The 18,109-nt window shown below is 44.6% G+C and overlaps 1 protein-coding gene across 16 annotated transcripts in view; it reads left to right on the plus strand.

Moving 5' to 3' along the window:
- The first annotated feature begins 17,192 nt into the window (after positions 1–17,192).
- TCF4 (transcription factor 4) overlaps positions 17,193–18,109 on the plus strand; it is a 390,316-nt gene continuing 389,399 nt past the window's right edge. For 6 of the 16 annotated variants that reach the window (XM_070050151.1, XM_070050147.1, XM_070050156.1 and 3 more), the window contains exon 1: positions 17,205–17,761. The gene's annotated coding sequence lies outside the window, so the exon portion shown is untranslated. Of the gene's footprint in view, positions 17,762–18,109 lie in introns of all 16 variants that reach the window. The other 10 variants (XM_070050128.1, XM_070050136.1, XM_070050132.1 and 7 more) reach the window with 4 other exon arrangements.

Genomic DNA, 18,109 nt, shown 5'->3' on the forward strand with positions numbered 1-18,109 from the left:
TGGGAGATGAAGAGCCTGGCTGAATGACAAGGCCTGCATCCCCTCGGCCTGGCAGTAAATGGGGATGGCCACTTCTGATGCAGGTGGACTTCAAGTGGCACGAGCACCCTTGGCCCCCAGTTCACATGTGTTGAGCGTGGACAGAAGTGGGTAACACTGGAGCCCGGGTGTGGGGCAAGACTGTTGCCTCTCCGGGGACCCTATCAGCAGGAACATCACTGTGGTGTGGATAGCAGCATCCGCTTGCACAGGAACTGCTGTCAGTGATGACACCGGGGCGGTCAGAGACATCTCACCAGGAAAAGATTACACTTGCAGGCCGGTGCCGCAGCTCACTAGGCTAATCCTCCACCTGCGGCGCCGGCACACTGGGTTCTAGTCCCGGTCGGGGCACCGGATTCTGTCCCGGTTGCCCCTCTTCCAGGCCAGCTCTCTGCTGTGGCCAGGGAGTGCAGTGGAGGATGGCCCAAGTGCTTGGGCCCTGCACCCCATGGGAGACCAGGAAAAGCACCTGGCTCCTGCCATTGGATCAGCACGGTGCGCTGGACGCAGCGCACTGGCCATAGCGGCCATTGGTGGGTGAACCAACGGCAAAGGAAGACCTTTCTCTCTGTCTCTCTCTCTCACTGTCCACTCTGCCTGTCAAAAAAAAAAAAAAAAAAAGTAAAGATTACACTTGCCAGTCCTCTCTCCTGGTTTTCAGAAACAAAACTGTTCCCTTAGACTCAAAAAGTACCCAGAGCAGAAAGACAGTCTGGGGAAATGGCACACGTTGGATCTGTCAATATGTATGTAGATGTAGATTAAGCATAGATATGAGGGGACTTCAAAAATTCGTGAGAAGTGGAATCAAAAGATAAGTTTATTTTTGTGCAAAAAATTTTGAAACATCCATACATATGAGGAATCTTCAAAAGTTCATGAAAAGAGGGCAGGTGTTGGGGTGCATCAAGTTAAGCCTCTGCTCAGGATACCTGCACCCCGTGAGTCCGGGCTACACTGTTTCTGACCCAGCTTCCTGCTACTGTGCCTAGGAACGCAGTGTATGAGGGCTCAAGTGGTTGGGCCCCTACGAACTACTGGGAGAGGCAGACAGAGTTCAGAGCTCCTGACTTCAGCCTGGCCCAAGCCCATCTGTTGCAGGCACTTGAGGAGTCAGCCAGCAGATGGAAGCTCTCTCTGTCTCTCCTTCCCTTGGTCTATGTCTTTCAAAGAAAATAAAAATTTTTTTAAAAAGGTCATGAAAAATAAGTATTACAAAAATACTATGCATGAATTTAAACATTTTTTGTTTCAAAATCAATTTATTTTTAATCTCATTTTCCCATGGACTTTCTAGTCAGAGATAGATGAACAGATTGATAGAAAGATACATAGATAGAACAGTACATTTTTTACCACAAGAGTTGGTTTGACCTTTCTACGCATTTGAAACTTTAGCAGTAGCAGAATAGATACAGCTAAATAATATTGGTTCAAAAATCAGGATTATATGTGCATGTGTGTATATGCACATTCATGTATTTTTAAAATATTTTATTTATTTGAGAGGTAGAGTTATAGACAGTGAGAGGGAGAGACAGAGAGACAGGTCTTCCATCTGCTGGTTCACTCCCCAGATGGCCACAATGGCCTGAACTGAGCCAACCTGAAGCCAGAAGTCAGGAGCTTCTTCCAGTTCTTCCATGTGGGTGCAGGGGCCCAAGGACTTGGGCCATCTTCCACTGCTTTCCCAGGCCATAGCAGACAGCTAGATCGGGAGAGGAGCCCATATAGAATGCTGACACCACAGGCAGAGGATTAACTTACTGTGCCACAGCACCAGCTCCCACATTCATGTATTTTCCATGTGCAAAGACTCCTGCAGCTCAATGTATGGTCCCAGGACTAACAACATCAGCACCCCTTGGATGCTTGCAGTCACTTATACAGATACAGATTGGTAAATATTTTAGCATCCAGCTTTGTGGGGTAAGTCCTGATTTCAGTGACGCAAATGCCCTCTCTTGTCCAATTCCAAACTATTGACGAGGGTGCTTCAAAACGTTCATGGAAACTGGAATTAAATAACAAGATTATTCTGGTGCAAAAACAGTTTGAAATCCATGCATAATTAGGGTATTCAAAAAGTTTATGGAAATGTGTATTTTAAAAAAAAAAACTATGTGTGGATTTCAAAGTTTTTGCATGAAGGTAAATTTATTTTTAAATTCCGTTTTTCACAAACTCTTCGAAATACCCTGGTATAAAACATCAGTGAATGTGGAATTGGGAAGCCATGTGCAGACAGCTGGCTCCATAAGCCACCGCCTGGGTTCCTCGGCCCCTCCTCTCAGATTTAACGATTCAAAACCTCTATCATGGGCACCCAGGAATAGGAGTTTTAAGAAGCCTCCAAATCATTGTGATGCTCACAAAAGTCTGGGGAGAGCTGTGAAATAAATGACTGTGGGAGTCAGCACACCTGGAGGTTTCCTGAAGAGCTGAAAAGCACAGAAATGGACAACTTTGTGGGAGCCCAAATTATCCCATGCAGGAGTGGACTTCACCCTAGAAACTCCTTAGTAGACTAAGAAGACCATGTGTGTGAAGAGAAAGCAGCTATGGAATTAGCTAAAATATGGAAGACATGAGGGCAGAATTTGTCAGTAGCGCAATCATAGGAAAGCCAAGGAAAAATATTCAAAAGTTTCTCGAAAATTAAGTAAGGAGTAAATTTAAAAATTAATGGATATTGGGCTGGCGCAGCGGCTCACTAGGCTAATCCTCCACCTGCGGCGCCGGCACACCAGGTTCTAGTCCTGGTCAGGGCGCCGGATTCTGTCCCGGTTGCCCCTCTTCCAGGCCAGCTCTCTGCTGTGGCCAGGCAGTGCAGTGGAGGATGGCCCAAGTGCTTGGGCCCTGCACCCCATGGGAGACCAGGAGAAGCACCTGGCTCCTGTCTTCGGATCAGCACGGTGCGCTGGCCGCAGCGCGCCGGCCGCGGCGGCCATTGGAGGGTGAACCAACGGCAAAGGAAGACCTCTCTCTCTCTCTCTCTCTCTCTTTCTCTCACTGTCCACTCTGCCTGTCAAAAAAAAAAAATTAATGGATATCAGCTTCTATTAATAGAACTACAAACTACATGCAATCACTAAACAGCTGCTACAGCATAGGATAAAGTTGCGTGCTGACTAAAAAATACATCAGAGTCAAATTAGTGAAATTTAGATCTCTAAAATTTGCTGGGGAAAGTTAACTTAGTGAAATGATGGCCATATTCTTTTGGTTATTGTGAATATGCACATGCTTCATAGTGTACTTATTTCTAACTGCTCAAATTATGACATTAGAGACATCATCATGGTGAAAAACATAATAAAAAATTTACAACAGTAACCATTTAAAAAAATACATGTATTTATTTATTTATTTATTTATTTAAAAGTTAGAGTGGAGGCCTGCATTGTGGCGTTGCAGGTAAAGCCACTGTGTCTGTGATAACCAGCATCCCATATGGGTGCTGGTTTGAGTCCCAGCTGTTCTAACTTCTGATCAACGCTCTGCTAATGGCCTGGAAAATGTAGTAGGAGGTGGCCTAAGTACTTGGAGCCCTGCCACTCCTGTGGGAGACCTGAGTGAAACTCCGGTTCCTGGATTCAGCCTGGCACAGCCAGTTGCGGAGCGAACCAGGAAAATCTCTCTCTCTCTCTCTCTCTCTCTCTTTCTGTCCCCCTCTCCCTCTCCCTCTATCTCTCTCCCTCTGCCTTTCAAATAAATAATAAATCTTAAAAAAAATGGAAGAGATACAGAGAAGAGACAATAAGAGAGGTCATTCACTCACTGATTCACCACATAAATGTTCACATCAGCCAGATGTGGGCCCAGCTGAAGACAGGAACCTAGAACTTTATCTGAGTCTCCTATGTGTGTAGCAAGAACCCAAGTGCATAGACCATCTCCCACTGCCTCTAGGCACATCAGCGGGAAGCTGGATTGGAAAGTGAATAGTTGGGACTTGAGTCAGACACTCTGATAAGGGTTGTGGGCATCCCGGGTGGCCGCTTAGCCTGCTGCACCACCAGACCTGCCCAATTCATTACAACCATTTTTAAGTGAGCAATAATGTACCGATTTGCACATTGTTACGCAGATCTTGAAAATATTTTACAAGACTGCCACTGTATGCGTGGAACAACAGCGTACCTTTCCCTCCAACCTTGGCAACCACCACTCTACATTTGAGAAGGGTGCATTTCTAAGACGGCAGATTACTTTAGATATTTCATGTAAGTGGGATCTGTGGCACACATCTTCCAGGGACTGGCATATTTCACCTGGCACAATGTCTTCAAGACTTACCCATGTTGTAGCATATGACAGGATTTATTTTTTAAAGCTGAATAGCATTTTATTGTACATACGTTACCACGTTTTCTTTATCCCCTCTTTCATTGATGGATAGTTAGGCTACCTTCACCGCTTCTTAGCTACGAAGTGTATTGCTATTGTATATATGGCTGTGTATTCCTCTGAGAGCCTGTTTTCCATTCTTTTGGACATATGAAGGGTCTTTCCTTCTAAAAGTTCATGGAAAATGCATATTATGAAAAATCTATGGGACCAGTGCTGTGGCATAGCAGATTAAACAGCCAGCTGCTGTACCAGCATCCCATATGGGCACCAGTTTGAGTCTCAGCTGCTCCACTTCCAACCCAGCTCCCTGCCTGGGAAAGTAATGGAAGATGGCAAAAGTGCTTGGGCCCCTGCACCCACTTGGGAAAACCGGAGGAGGCTCCTGGCTCCTGACTTTGGCCTGACCCAGCCCCAGCAGTTGCAGTCATTTGGGGAGTGAACCAGCAGATGGAAGATTCTCTCTCTCTCCCTCTCTCTCTCTCTCTCTCTCACCCTTTCTCCTTTTTTCTCTCTCTCTCTATCTGTAACTCTTTCAAATAAATAAACATAAACCTAAAAAAAACTATGCATGGTTTAAAAAATATTTCGTACCAAAATAAATTTATCTTTCAATTCTACCTTTATCATGAACATTCTGAAGTACCTATAAATATCCAGAGGTTTGATTATTATATGTCCTAGAGTGACATTATCATTAATTATTGGTTATTAATAAACCCACTTTTAGACATCATAGCCACAGAGGTTTTGAAAATTGACACAATCATTATCCCTGTGCAACACACAATATTAGGTATGGAAACAATGAATTCTAGGTCTGTCTCTGCCCTCACAGAAGTGGGGAAATTTTCTCTCACAGGGGTCATTTGGATAGTTATGACATCATTTATGAACCGTACACAATTATCAACTTCAAAATTAGCCTGTGGGGCAAGTGCTGTGGAGTAGCGGGTAAAGCCACTGCCTGCAGTGCTGGCATCCCATATGGGCGCCGGTTCGAGTCTTGGCTGCTCTACTTCTGATCCAGCTCTCTGCTATGGCCTGGGAAAGCAGTAGAAGATGGCCCAAGTCCTTGGGCCCCTGCAACTGTGTGCAAGACCCTGAAGAAGCTCCTGGCTCCTGGCTCAGATTGTTGCAGCTCCAGCCCTGCAGCCAATTGGGGAGTGAACCAACAGAAGGGAAGACCTCTCTCTCTCGCTCTCTTGCTCTCTCTCTGCCTCTCCTCCTCTCTCTGTGTAACTCTGACTTTCAAATAAAATAAATAAATCTTAAAAAAAATTAGCCTGCTATAGGTTTATTGAATTTTACGTCACACCTAAGTTTGCCTGATAGGAATGACCAAATGATTTTGTAGGCCTTATATGGCTCGTGAGCCAGATGTTCCTCATCTCTGCTAGAGGTTCAGGCTCTATTTGAGAATGCAGGAGTGATATGTAAGTTTTTTAATTATAGAAGATATTAAAAGAAAGTCAGTTCATTTCAAATATTGTTAGCAGGCATGCAGATTGGTAAAACTACTTTGGCAGGCTCCACTAAAACTAAGATGTGCCTGTCTGTGACCTAGCCATTCTATATGTATAATAGGAATAACTCAGGTATATACTCAAGGGAAATAAATGCTTATGTTCACCCAAACACATGTACAGAATGTTCAAAGCAGCTCTGAAATTCTGAAAAGTCTCAATTTAGGGGAGAGAAGTTCGGTAGATGAATAAATTGTTGTATATTTCTACAATGGAATATTATACAGCAATAAAAATAGCTTCTATAGAAATCACATGGATGAATCTCACAGACATCAAGATGAAGGAAACAAGTCAGATGCACATAAATACATACTGGATGATTCCAGAGTTCAAGAACAGACAACACTAATCAATGGCAGTAGAAGTCAAAGGATATGGATATTGACTGTGAAGAAGCAGGAGGAAATCCTTTTGGGACTTGATCCTGGTGGTGCTTACACTCGTGCACGTGCATATAGAAACGCAATTTCTGCTGCTTACGTTTTACTGTACATACGCTGCATGGCAATTTTCAGAAAAATAGTCACCTTATGTAAATGAGTTAATTATGAGAAGGGAGTGATGGAAGAATTCACGAAGTCAGAGTGCAGTCGAGAGTGGAATAAAGGAAGGGGAAGGAAAGTACAAATTGTTTAAGGGATGGGCCGGCGCTGTGGCGCAGTGGGTTAAAACCCTGGCCTAAAGCGCTAGCATCCCATATGGGCACTGGTTCTAGTCCCGGCTGCTCCTCTTCTCATCCAGCTCTCTGCTGTGTCCTGGGAAAACAGTAGATGATCCAATTCCCGGGGCTCCTGCACCTGCATGGGAGACCTGGAAGAAGCTCCTGACTCCTGGCTTTGGATTGGCACAGCTCTGGCCCTTGGGGCCAATTGGGGAGTAGATGGAAGACCTCTCTCTCTGTCTCTACCTCTCTCTGTAACTCCGTCTTTCAAATAAACAAAATAAATCTTTAAAAAAGAATGTTTAAGGGAACAAGTAGCCAGGGAAAGAGACAATCATGTTGGAGAATCAAGGAGCGCAAACCCTTGGTGGCACAGATGCCCAGAAAGTTTGGCAAACCTTGTGCTTGTCTCTCCAATACTCATCTTTTCTTACCCCTTGTTTAGAAGATTTGGAGATTAAATGCTGTTGGCCAAACAAATGCTGTTGTGCCAAAGGTGGACTTTAATTTTTGAGTCTTATTGGCAGAATTACTTGGGTCTGAATGTCAACTATGTATGGTTTGGCTCATAGGTGACTGTATCCCCAACCTGGTCCAGTTGGAACTCATCTGAGTTTAGGGCTATGAGGCAGGGAAAACCCGTAACTTTCTCTTCCTAGAGGCAAGCATAAAAGCTTATTATCGGGGCAGGAGTTGCAGCACAGCAGGTTAAGCCACCGCCAGGAATGCTTGCACCATAAATTAGACAATCAGTGGCGCCTTGGCTACTCCACTTCCAGTCTAAATTATTGCTAATGCACCTGGGAAGGCAGTGGAAGATAGCCCCAGTGTTTGGATTCCTGTCCCCCTTGTGGGAGACCTGAGCAGAGTTCCAGGTTCCTGGCATGAGTAAGCATGGTCAGCCTTGGTAGTTGCAGGCATTTGGGTAGTGAACCAGCAGATGGAAATGTTCTCTCTCTCTCAGATATTTTATTTATTTATTTGAAAGGCAGAGCTACAGAGAAGCAGAAGCAGAGAGAGGTCTTCCATCCGCTGGTTCACTCCCCAGCTGGCCGCAACAGCCAAAGCTGCACCAATCCGAAACCAGGAGCCAGGAGCTTCCTCCGGGTCTTCCCATGCAGGGGCAGAGGCCCAAGGACTTGGGCCATCTTCTGCTGCTTTCTCAGGCCATAGCAGAGAGCTGGATAGGAAGAGAGGTAGCTAGGACTCAAACCGGCACCTCTATGGGATCCCAGCACTGCAGGTGGCGGCCGTACCCTCTACGCCACAGTGCTGGCCCCCACATAATCTCCTAAATGAATCTTTAAGTTATCAGGGCCATGGCCACAGCCCTACTTCAGAATCTCATAATTACTGGTTGAGAGAACTGCAACAGATTTCTAACTGGCACCTCCTTTCAGTTTCTTCTTATCTTAATTCACCTTCCATATTGCTTCTAGAATGTTCTTCTCAGGCATCTCTGCTGCTACACTCATGGCACTAATGGTTCCATGTGTCATGAATAAAGGCTAATGGATGCAAATTCATTAAATGAGTTTCAACACTGGAGTCCTTTTGTTCCGCTTATGTAGGTAACAAATGCTCTCCTCTAGCTCTCCAGTCTTTGCCAGAGTTAACATTCCAGCCTAGGGCATCCCTGTCAGTCCCTCTATCTCCTCCATGGGAGGACCACTTTTCCTTCAAGATCCAGCTGTAAGCTCATCTGTTCTAACAAGCCGTCTTAGGGCTCCCCGGCCGATGGCATTTACGGGCTATAGTCTCATGACACGCCTTTACTCAGTGCTGGTTCTCGGCTCCATGCATGTGACAGAAGTGCTGGTGATTTACCTGTTCCTGCCCTTCCCAGTGGAATGTGAATGTTGGGAGCGCAGGGACCCTTATTTTTCATCTCAAATTCCTCATCAACCCTTGCACGGTGTTTTTCACAAACTACTCGATGTCATATGTCCTACGGTGAGCTGACTAGAGAGGATGCTCCTTTAGGGAGGGAGATGGGTACAAAGTTTGAAACGTTAGGTGGAGTGGGGTGGGAAGGCAGTTTTTTGAGGATTTTAAGAACCAGATTAGAGGTATAGGCTCTATTGTTTTATGACACCCTGGAATAGGTGAAAGTTTCTCTCTGTTTTCCAAAATTCTTTTATTCTTTCTTTCTCAACCTTTTACCTTTTGCATCGTCTCCTCACTGGCGGAGGGGGAGATGACTGTTGTGTTTGAAACATCATGCAGTTTGAGAAGGAATGGAATGAAAAGGCGATTGGCTTTCTTTTCTCTCCTCCATGGTGAGCACAAAATATTCACCCCTGCTGGCAAAGCAGCTTGAATGATGGTTTTAAACATTTTTAATGATAACTAACATACTATACACATACTACACTCTATATTGTATAAGTGAAACAAGAGCTTTATATATATACAGGTAGAGTTATAAAGTGAGAGAGAAAGAGACAGAGAGAAAGGTCTTCCTTCCGTTGGTTCACTCCCCAAATGGCTGCCACAGCTGGTGCTGCACTAATCCAAAGCCAGGAGCCAGGTGCTTCTTCCTGGTCTCCCATGAGGGTGCAGGGCCCAAGCACTTGGGCCATCCTCCACTGCCCTCCAAGGCCACAGCAGAGAGCTGGACTGGAAGAAGAGCAACCAGGACAGAATCTAGCACCTGCCCATATGGGATGCCAGTGCCGCAGGCAGAGGATTAACCAAGTGAGCCACGGCACCGGCCCCTATTTTATTTTTATTTGAAAAGTGGAGTTACACAGAGAGCAAGGGAGAGAAAGAGAGATCTTCCATCTGCTGTTTCACTCCCCAAATTGCTGCAACAGCCATAGCTGGGCCAGGCTGAAGCCAGGAACAGAGCTTCTTCAGGGTCTCCCACATGGGTGCAGGGGTCCAAGCACTTGGGTAGTCCTCTGCTGTTTTCCCAGGCACATTAGCACGAAGCTGGATTGGAAGTGCAGGAGCCAGGACTCAAACTGGTGCCCATATGGGATGTCAGTGTTGCAGGCCATGGCTTAACCCGCTGCACCACAATGCAGGCTCCTATGTAGTTTCTTAATGAGCATTGTGACGGGCTGCTAGAAATTCTTCTCTCTTGTGCTTTAATGGACAGTAGAGGAGAAACATCTGAACCTGAGTCAGACTCACACAGCCTTAAAACTTTTACAGAAAATTAAGTCCTCCAGGGCCAATGTTGTGGCATAGCAGGTAAAGCCACCGCAACTGATCCTGGCAGCCCATATAGGTGCCAATTGGAATTCTGGCTGCTTAACCTGCTAAGCCACAACGCTGGCCCAAAACAGGACGTTTGTGATACAATTTGTTAAAATGTATGTGAAGGGGGAGGGCTGGCACTGTGGTGCAGCAGGTTGAATCTCTGGTCTGCAGTGCCGGCATCCCATATGGGTGCCGGTTCAAGACCTGGCTGCTCCACTTCCAATCCAACTCTCTGCTATGGCCTGGTAAAGCAGTGAAAGATGACCCAAGTTCCTGGGCCCTTGCATCCATATAGGAGACCCAGAAGAAGCTCCTGGTTCCTGGCTTCAGATTGATTCAGCTCTGGCTATTTCGGCCATCTAGGAAGTAAACCAGCAGATAAAAGACCTTTCTCTCTCTCTGCCTCTGCCTCTCTGTAACTCTGCCATTCAAATAAATAAATAAATCTTTTTTAAAAAGTATGTTGGTACTTTCTGTGTTTTTCTATTTCATTTCAAATAAGCAAACAAAAAATTGGTTTGAATCAATTTCATGATCATTAAAGAGTTGAGGTTTGCAATTTGAAAATGTGATACTAAAGCACATGTATTCTAATTACCAGGTCAAAATTATTGAAAGAGCATTAATAAGTGCTTTTGCTAATAACATGGCTAATATTGTTATATTTAATCTGGCATAATAATTCTGTGACTAATCACTATATTCGTTTTATGAAAGAGAAAACTGAGGCTTGGTGGTTCAGCAAATTACCCAAGGGCACACAGAGATAAGATGGCAGAGTTGAAACTTAGCTAGACCATGCTAGTTCTCCCAGCTCAGGGATATACGCCATGTGTCTGCTAGCAGCAGGAAGAGCTGCATGTGTGTAACTTTAAGCTCGCAGCCCACTCAGGAGAGAACAAGACCACCATGGCACAGAGAACATTACCTCTATCACCACTTTATTTCTTCTCTGGAACTCTATTCTTTCTTGAGTCTCTCGCTCTACAAGTCCTTCAAAAAAAAAAAAAAAAAAATGGCAAAGCCCTTAAAATAGAACACTCAGATTGTAACAGAGAAAACAGTTTTATGATTAGGAGGAAACTTCTAGAAGGCTGGCGCTAAATCTTTTGAGTCTTCTTTAGATTACCAAAACTTCATGGACCCTAAGAATGAAAAATCACCACAGAGTTTTTATTTTTTCCCTTTCATTTTCCCAAACTCCCAAAATATCTAAAAGTAGGCAAACTATAAATTCTGCTCTTTTGTGGCTAGGCCCAATAAGGAAGGTTTATTAGCTAACACATCATTCTACTGCATACAACTTGATTTCCAAAATTACCTAATTTTCTGCATCATTCGTGGAGGAATACTTCAGTTCCACCAACAGTCAGTCATGCACCAGGCACTGTCCTGGATCTTTAGGATACGAAGACCTGTTCCTCACCTTTATATGGCAACATGTGCTGAAAAGAGAGAACATGACAGCCCAATAATTGGGCACAGTGGTATCGATGCAGAAATAACAGTACAAGATGTCTAGGAAAGACAGAGGATTGACTCATAATCCTGGCAAAGCCGAATTTTTACTTTTCCTACTTTTAGATGTTTTGGGGGATTGAGGAAAGGAAAGAGAAAAAATAAACCGTTGACAATCTTTCATTCTTAGTGTCCGTGAAGTCATGTTAATTTAAACAGACTCAGGAGATTTAGTGCCAGTCTCAAAGAAGGTTCCTCTTAGTCATAAAACTGTTTTCTCCATTTCAGTTTGAGTGTTCTATTTTAAGGGACTTGCCAGTTTTTGAAGGACTTGCAGAATGGGAGACTAAAGAAGGAATAGATTTCCAGAGAAGACATGAAGTTGTTGGGCAGAGAGCATTTTGTCTGTGCCCTGGTGGTCTTGTCCTCCCTTGTGTGTGCAGCAAGTTTAAAGTTTGACACAGGCAGATCTTCCCTGCGGTTGGCCATGACACATGGCACGGGTCACTGAGCTGTAGGCAGAAATACACCTGTGTTTAAATTCCAGTTCTGCCATGTAGTAGCTGTGTGACCTTGGACTATTTGCTGGACCTACAAGCTTCGGTCTCCTCCTCCATACAGTGTTAAAATATAACAACAGCATCTTGAATTGTATTTGTAATAATGAGGAAGTCGTCCTCATAGCTTGGTATATTAAGGAAATTATCCTGGATCTCTATGTAGGGTCTAGGATTCAGGTGACAGGATACAAATGGCCCCTTGCAAATCCAGCAACAGTTATTAAATTGCAATCATGCCAAAATGTAACTTTAAAAAAAATTGAGTTGAAAAATATAAAAGTTGTACTCTTCAGCATGCAGTGTGCATCTTGAGGAGAAAGACAGTTTCTTCATTTATTTATTGCAGAAACAGTTCCAGGACACCTAGCATGTGCCAGGCACTGTGGCAGGTGTGAACCAGTTTCATAGAGTCCCTGCATACTGGAGTCCTCAAATGGATGGCAGATAGGTCACATAAAAGGAAATGCATCACCACAAAGATTGTATGTGGGAAAAGTGCCACTAATGACATCAAGCTGATGTTGTGGCAGAGAATAATAGGATGGACGCTTACATTAGACAGAAGAGTGAGGAAACCTGTTAGGACAAGGTGATGTTTGAGACCAGAAGGATGACATGGACACCGTCTTGTAAACAACCAGGCAGAGAATCAAGGTACTGGTAAACACAGAGGTGCAGGACCGGCCCTGTGACGTGGAGGGTAAGGCCACCGCCTACAGGGCTGACATCCCATATGAGGGCTGGTTCAAGTCCCAGCTGCTCTACTTCTGACCCAGCTCTCTGCTATGTCGTGGGAAAGCAGTAGAAGTGACCCAAGTCCTTGGGCCCCTGCCCCCTTTTGGGAGACCAGGAAGAAACTCCAGGCTTCGGATCGGTGCAGTTCCGGCCATTGCAGCCATCTGGGGAGTGAACCAGCAGATGGAAGACCTCTCTCTGCCTCTCTGTAACTCTGCCTTTCAAATAAATAAATCTTAAAAAAACAAAAAACAAACAAAAAAAACCAAAAAACAAAAAACAAACAAACAAACAAAAAAACAAAACCAGAGAGGTCCTGGTGCAGGTAGGACTGCTCATGGGTCACAAAGCTCTGAATTTCTTCCACCTACACTGGCTGGAGTCCCTCCTCTTGTGTTTTGCTGGCTGCTGCCTTTCTGACTTAGTCTTATAGTATGAGTAGGGCTCCAGATTGAGGCCCTGTATAGTTATATTCACTTGATATTGCAGCCTAAAAAGATGCTGGGACAGCCCTCCCTTTTGCACACGTCTGCCACAGACTGCATCTTACTTGCTGTGACTTAGCCATTCAATCAACACTGACCTTGACATTTATATCATTCTGATTTCTTTGCCTACTTTTTTATTTTTGGCCTCAGGTCCTTAGTGAAGAGATGCTGACATAAAATAGATGTTCAAAAATTACTTGATGACTTTTTGGATGAATTTCTTTAGAGCATCAGAGAGCTGATTTTTTGTTTGTGGCTTGCTTTTGGATTTAACCTAGGCAGGACTCGGGGAGAGGAAACTGGATGGGCTTTTGAGGAGAATGGTGTGGTGCCTGGATTGGCACTCAGTTGCAGAAGGGCTGCTTCTGGCTATACCACTCATTGGTGACATGATTTTGCATAAGTCATCCATTTGAGCCTTGACATCCTCAACTGAGAATGCAGGTTTTGGTACTAATATGTTTCAATGACTTTTTTCCCCTTAAGGATTCACCGGGTATCACTCTTTGCTACCCCTTCTGTAATCCCATGAACTCAGTGTATGCAATAATGATGCCTTCCTTGATAGGTTTTTCATTTTCAAAGCTCTTTCATACACTTTCTCATTTGGTTTTAACCAGTCATAAAAGGTGTGTAAGAAATGTATATATATTTTTAACATCTGAGATGTGAAACTTGCCCAAAATCAAGAAAAGAAAGTAACATTTGTGTGCACCTTACTGACTGTAGGTGGCAGAATGAATTAGATAGGCTCTCTGCCATGTAGGAAGGAAATCGATTGTTTCTCCTCTAGAACAGCGTCTATATACATACATATGTATATATATATATATATATTAGCAATGGTTTTGGCAACATTGAAATTTTTAAAGTACTTTTTTCTTGTTAAATACTTGAGCTGTAGAATCAGAAATGTACTCAGGTGAGCTCAGCTGGGGAAGGGGAACACTGCAGGAGCTAGCTGGCTCACAGTAATTGGGAAAATATCTGCAGGCATTTCTTCCTAGAACTTGTTTGCTTGCTGTTCTCCAACTCCCAAGACCTTCTCTCTTATCTGAAGAGCAGTTTCCTCTGCTTACTCATAGTTCTTGTTTCCCTAATAGCCGTGGCTGTCACATGGTGTGGCTTCCTGGCACTGGCATCGGCCACCTGATTCCAAGACATGTCCAATCCATCACTCACCATAGACCAATGTCCATCTCTTCCTCTTATCACTCCTGTGGTCCAATCTGCTGGGGCTGGAAGGCAGGATAGGAAGGAGATGTGCGGCAACACATCAAGTTCTACCTTGCTATGGACTAAGTGTTAGGGCCCTCCTCCGTGCCCCCATTCATATGCTGAAGCCCTAACTTCCTGGTAGCAGGAAATGGGGTCTCTGGGAGGAAGTTGGTTTGAGATGAAGTCATGAGGGTGAAGCCCCCATGATGACATTAATATTCTTACAAGATGAGAGACCTGAGTGCTCTCTGTTTCTCCCATGTGAAGATAAAGTGAGAAGTCAGTCAAATGCAAGTCAAGAAGAGAGTACTTCCCAGAACCCAACCACACCAGCCTTTGATCTCAGACTCCCCAGCCTCCAGGACTATGAAAACAAATGTCTGCTCTTTCAGTCACCCAGTGTATGGTGTTCTGTTACAGCAGCCCCAGCTGACTGGGGCATACCTCTCTGTCAGCATCCAGGCAGGTTACAAGGCAGGGGAATCTGTAGATGAAACAAGGCACTCCAAAACATATCTGGTACTTTTTTTTTTTAATTTAAATTTCACAGGGTCCTTTTAAGGCTCTCTAAAAAGCCTCCAGTCCCCACATGTATATTAGAAAGTATCTATTCTCTGACAGCTCAAGAAAAGAACAAAGCCCACATTTATTCCTTAATTTAAAAGAGAAGTGTAGTTACATGGCTGATTGTGGGGTCAAAAAATCAGTCATTGAGTAAAAAGTTACTAGACTGGTAATTGGGAATCCTTAGACCCAAAACCTGATCCTACCACTGATTTCTCTGTAGAATCATTTATTGCCTTTGAAATTCAGAGGAAGGGGGAATCTTAAAAACCTAAAAGTGAAAAGGGACTTCATGGGATTATCTAATCTATACTCTGCATTTTACAGCAAAAGTCATTGACATTGAGCCTTAGGTCACAGAGCTGATTAGAGGTAGAGCCAAGGGAACTTTTCTCTCAAGCCAACATTTGTGATCTTTTCATCACATCATTTTAGTAGGGTCTGCAGAGAGGTTTTATGTGGAGAACCACAGATAATGCTTGTGATAACACGGAGTCAAGTGGTACCTAAATGTAAAATACTATTTTAAGATGAGAACATGGAATCTTCACAACGTGTGAATGGAGAGGAAAACAATCTGCAAATGCCCTAATTCTTTTTCTGTAAAAACTTACACATAAAGAAAAGATCCTGAAAATTGATCTCAACTGTTATTGCCACACATTTTTGACATAATTGGAGATTAGGATGTTCCCATTGACAGATGGCATGAAGGAACGTGGAAGTTAAAGTGGACTCTGATGACAGACTGCCTGGTTTCAGAGATGGGCTCCTTCATAATAGTGATGGTTGTGACTTCAGCAAGTTTGTCTCAGTTACTAAACTGCTGCCTTGGGTCAAGCTACTCCATTTTACTTGGTTCTGTTTTTCTTAATGTTAAGAGAGTAGTTACCCCCTTCACAGAGTCATTCTCAGGATTAAAATGGCCAATATTTATGAAATTCTTAGCACAATGTTTGGCACACATGAAACACACTCTCTGTTACTTGTTATCACTGGCTTTTTCCTGTTGGGAGACGTAAAGACTGTTCTATTAAAATAAGGAATCCTCCATTTAAAGTTCTGTTGGCTAGATTAGAGATATTAGTTCATCAAACTGTTAGAGATGGAAAGAAATCTATTTTTTAGTAAGTGGCAAGTTTTAAAGTTTTATTTTTTTATTTTTAAAGATTTATTTATTTGAAAAGCAGAGTTAGAAAGTCAAGGAGACACAAATATCTTCCACCGGCTGGTTCACTCCACGAATGGCTTCAAAGGATGGGTTTGGGACAACCCAAGATAGAAGCCTGGCCCTCCATCCCAGTTTCCCACATTGCTATTGGGGCCCAAGTAGTTGAGTCTTCTGTGGCTGCCTTCCCAGGAGCATTAGTAAGGAGCTGTATTAGAAGTGGTAGCTTAACCCACTGCCCCACAACCACGGCCTTTTGTTTTGGTGTTCAAGGTTTGCTTATTTCCTCGACAGAGAGCGTGAGCCCAGCTGTGGTTCACTCCCTACAGGGCCCCAACGGAAGGGGCAGGACAAGCCCAAACCAGCAACCAGCAACTCCATCTGGGTCTCTGGACCATCTTGGCTGCTTTCCCAGGAGCCTCAGCAGGGAGCTGGGTCGGAAGTGGAGCAGCCAGTGTTGGGAAGTGCTCTGAAATGGGATGTCCACGTCGCCGGCAGTGGCTTAACCACTGCGCCGCAGGGTATGCCTGTAAATACTGAAGTGATTCCAGCGTTATCCACGTCCTGTGCAAAATTCGTAAAGTGGGCTTTGCTATTTGCGTCTGACCAGAAAACAACCTCCAGAAGGTAACTGCTTGGCCAGAACTGTCAGTTGAGTCAGTCATGCCTTGTGGTATAAAGTCGATCTGAGTGTACAAAGCAATCAATCAATGTCTTCTCCAAGTGACCACTTCCCGGACTGACCAAGTTCTCACGCCTATAGAAAGTGGGGGCGGGGGCGGCGGCGGCCGGGAGGGACCCCTTGCCGCTCGAGCCTCGCCACGGAACCCGCTCCACACCGCAGAAGATCCCGGGCTCGGGTTTGCGGTTGGGGAGGCCGCCGCGGCCTCTTCCGAGCCTTCCTCAGGTTGGGGGGGGTCGGGGGATTTGATTCCCCCGCGTTAAGTCTGTGGAGTTTAATTCGTGTATTTATTCAGGAACTACACTTTCGTGTCAAAGAGCAGGGACGGCCAAGGAACCGGAGCAGCACGAAGCGCGCGCAGGAGGGCCAGGCCGGCCGTCGACGCCGGCACCGAGCACTCTCTGCGCCGCTCCACGCGCGACGGACCCCGTCGCCCGCCGGCGCTCCCGGAGGAGGCGTGGCCGGCGCGCGCCGCCATCTTGGCGGCCTCTCTAGGCCATCTGTTTACCACTCTATGGTCGCCCGCTCCCGCCCCGCCCCTCCCCAGTCATTGTCTGGAGGAGCAGCCGCGGCCGCAGCGCCTTCTCTTTATAAGCCCGCAGTGCCCGGATGTGAATGGATTACAATGTATCTTTCAGGGAAACCTATTATTATCAATGTGACTCCACGGGGGAGTCAATGGTGATGAGGAGGAGGAGGAGGATGATGATGAGACACCTCTAAACTTGGAGCAAGTTTAAGACTTTCTAAGAGGAGAAGAAAAAACACCCACCAACGAGATTTGTTTGAGGAACAATTCTAACTACCCAGTGTTGATTTTTTTTTATAAACCATAAGAAAAAGTTGTTGGATTTTTTTTAATGAATTCTTTTTTTGGGGAGGGCATTTTGTTGCAGTTTTATGGTGGAAAATGCAAAAAGCAGAGCCAGGTGCATGATCCTGTAATCTGTGGATATCCCTGGAGCAGGACTGAGTACCAGTTAAAATACTTTTTTGGGGGATACACATGTGAGATACTAAGTACTTGCAGAAGATTTTTGTCTCTCTTTTTAAAGTCTTTTTCCTTGGAATATTGTGAACATATTTGTGGCCACTTAAGGTAACGTTACTATTTGCTGTCAGAGTAAACTGTTTGTAATTGAATTGAATTTTTAAAATGTCGATCCCAGTGTTTTATGAAAACAAAAGGAACAACCTATGGAATAATCGCCAGTGGGAAAAAGTGTGTGCATGCATCTTGTGTGTGTGCTCGCTCCTCTAGCGATTCCAGGGTGTGTGGAGTGTGCTAGCACACGTTGGAATAACTATGTTGCCTAGGCTGGATAAAGCACGCTTGTTACTACCAGACGATAGGACGGTGAAGCTGGATTTTTATCCTGAAAAGTGATGTGGAAAAGTATGTTTTAGGAGCATGCAGGGCCTATGATGTGAAATGTGGAATTAAAAA

Source organism: Oryctolagus cuniculus, chromosome 10, assembly GCF_964237555.1.
Source record: "Oryctolagus cuniculus chromosome 10, mOryCun1.1, whole genome shotgun sequence".
In the NCBI taxonomy this organism is placed as follows: Eukaryota; Metazoa; Chordata; class Mammalia; order Lagomorpha; family Leporidae; genus Oryctolagus; species Oryctolagus cuniculus.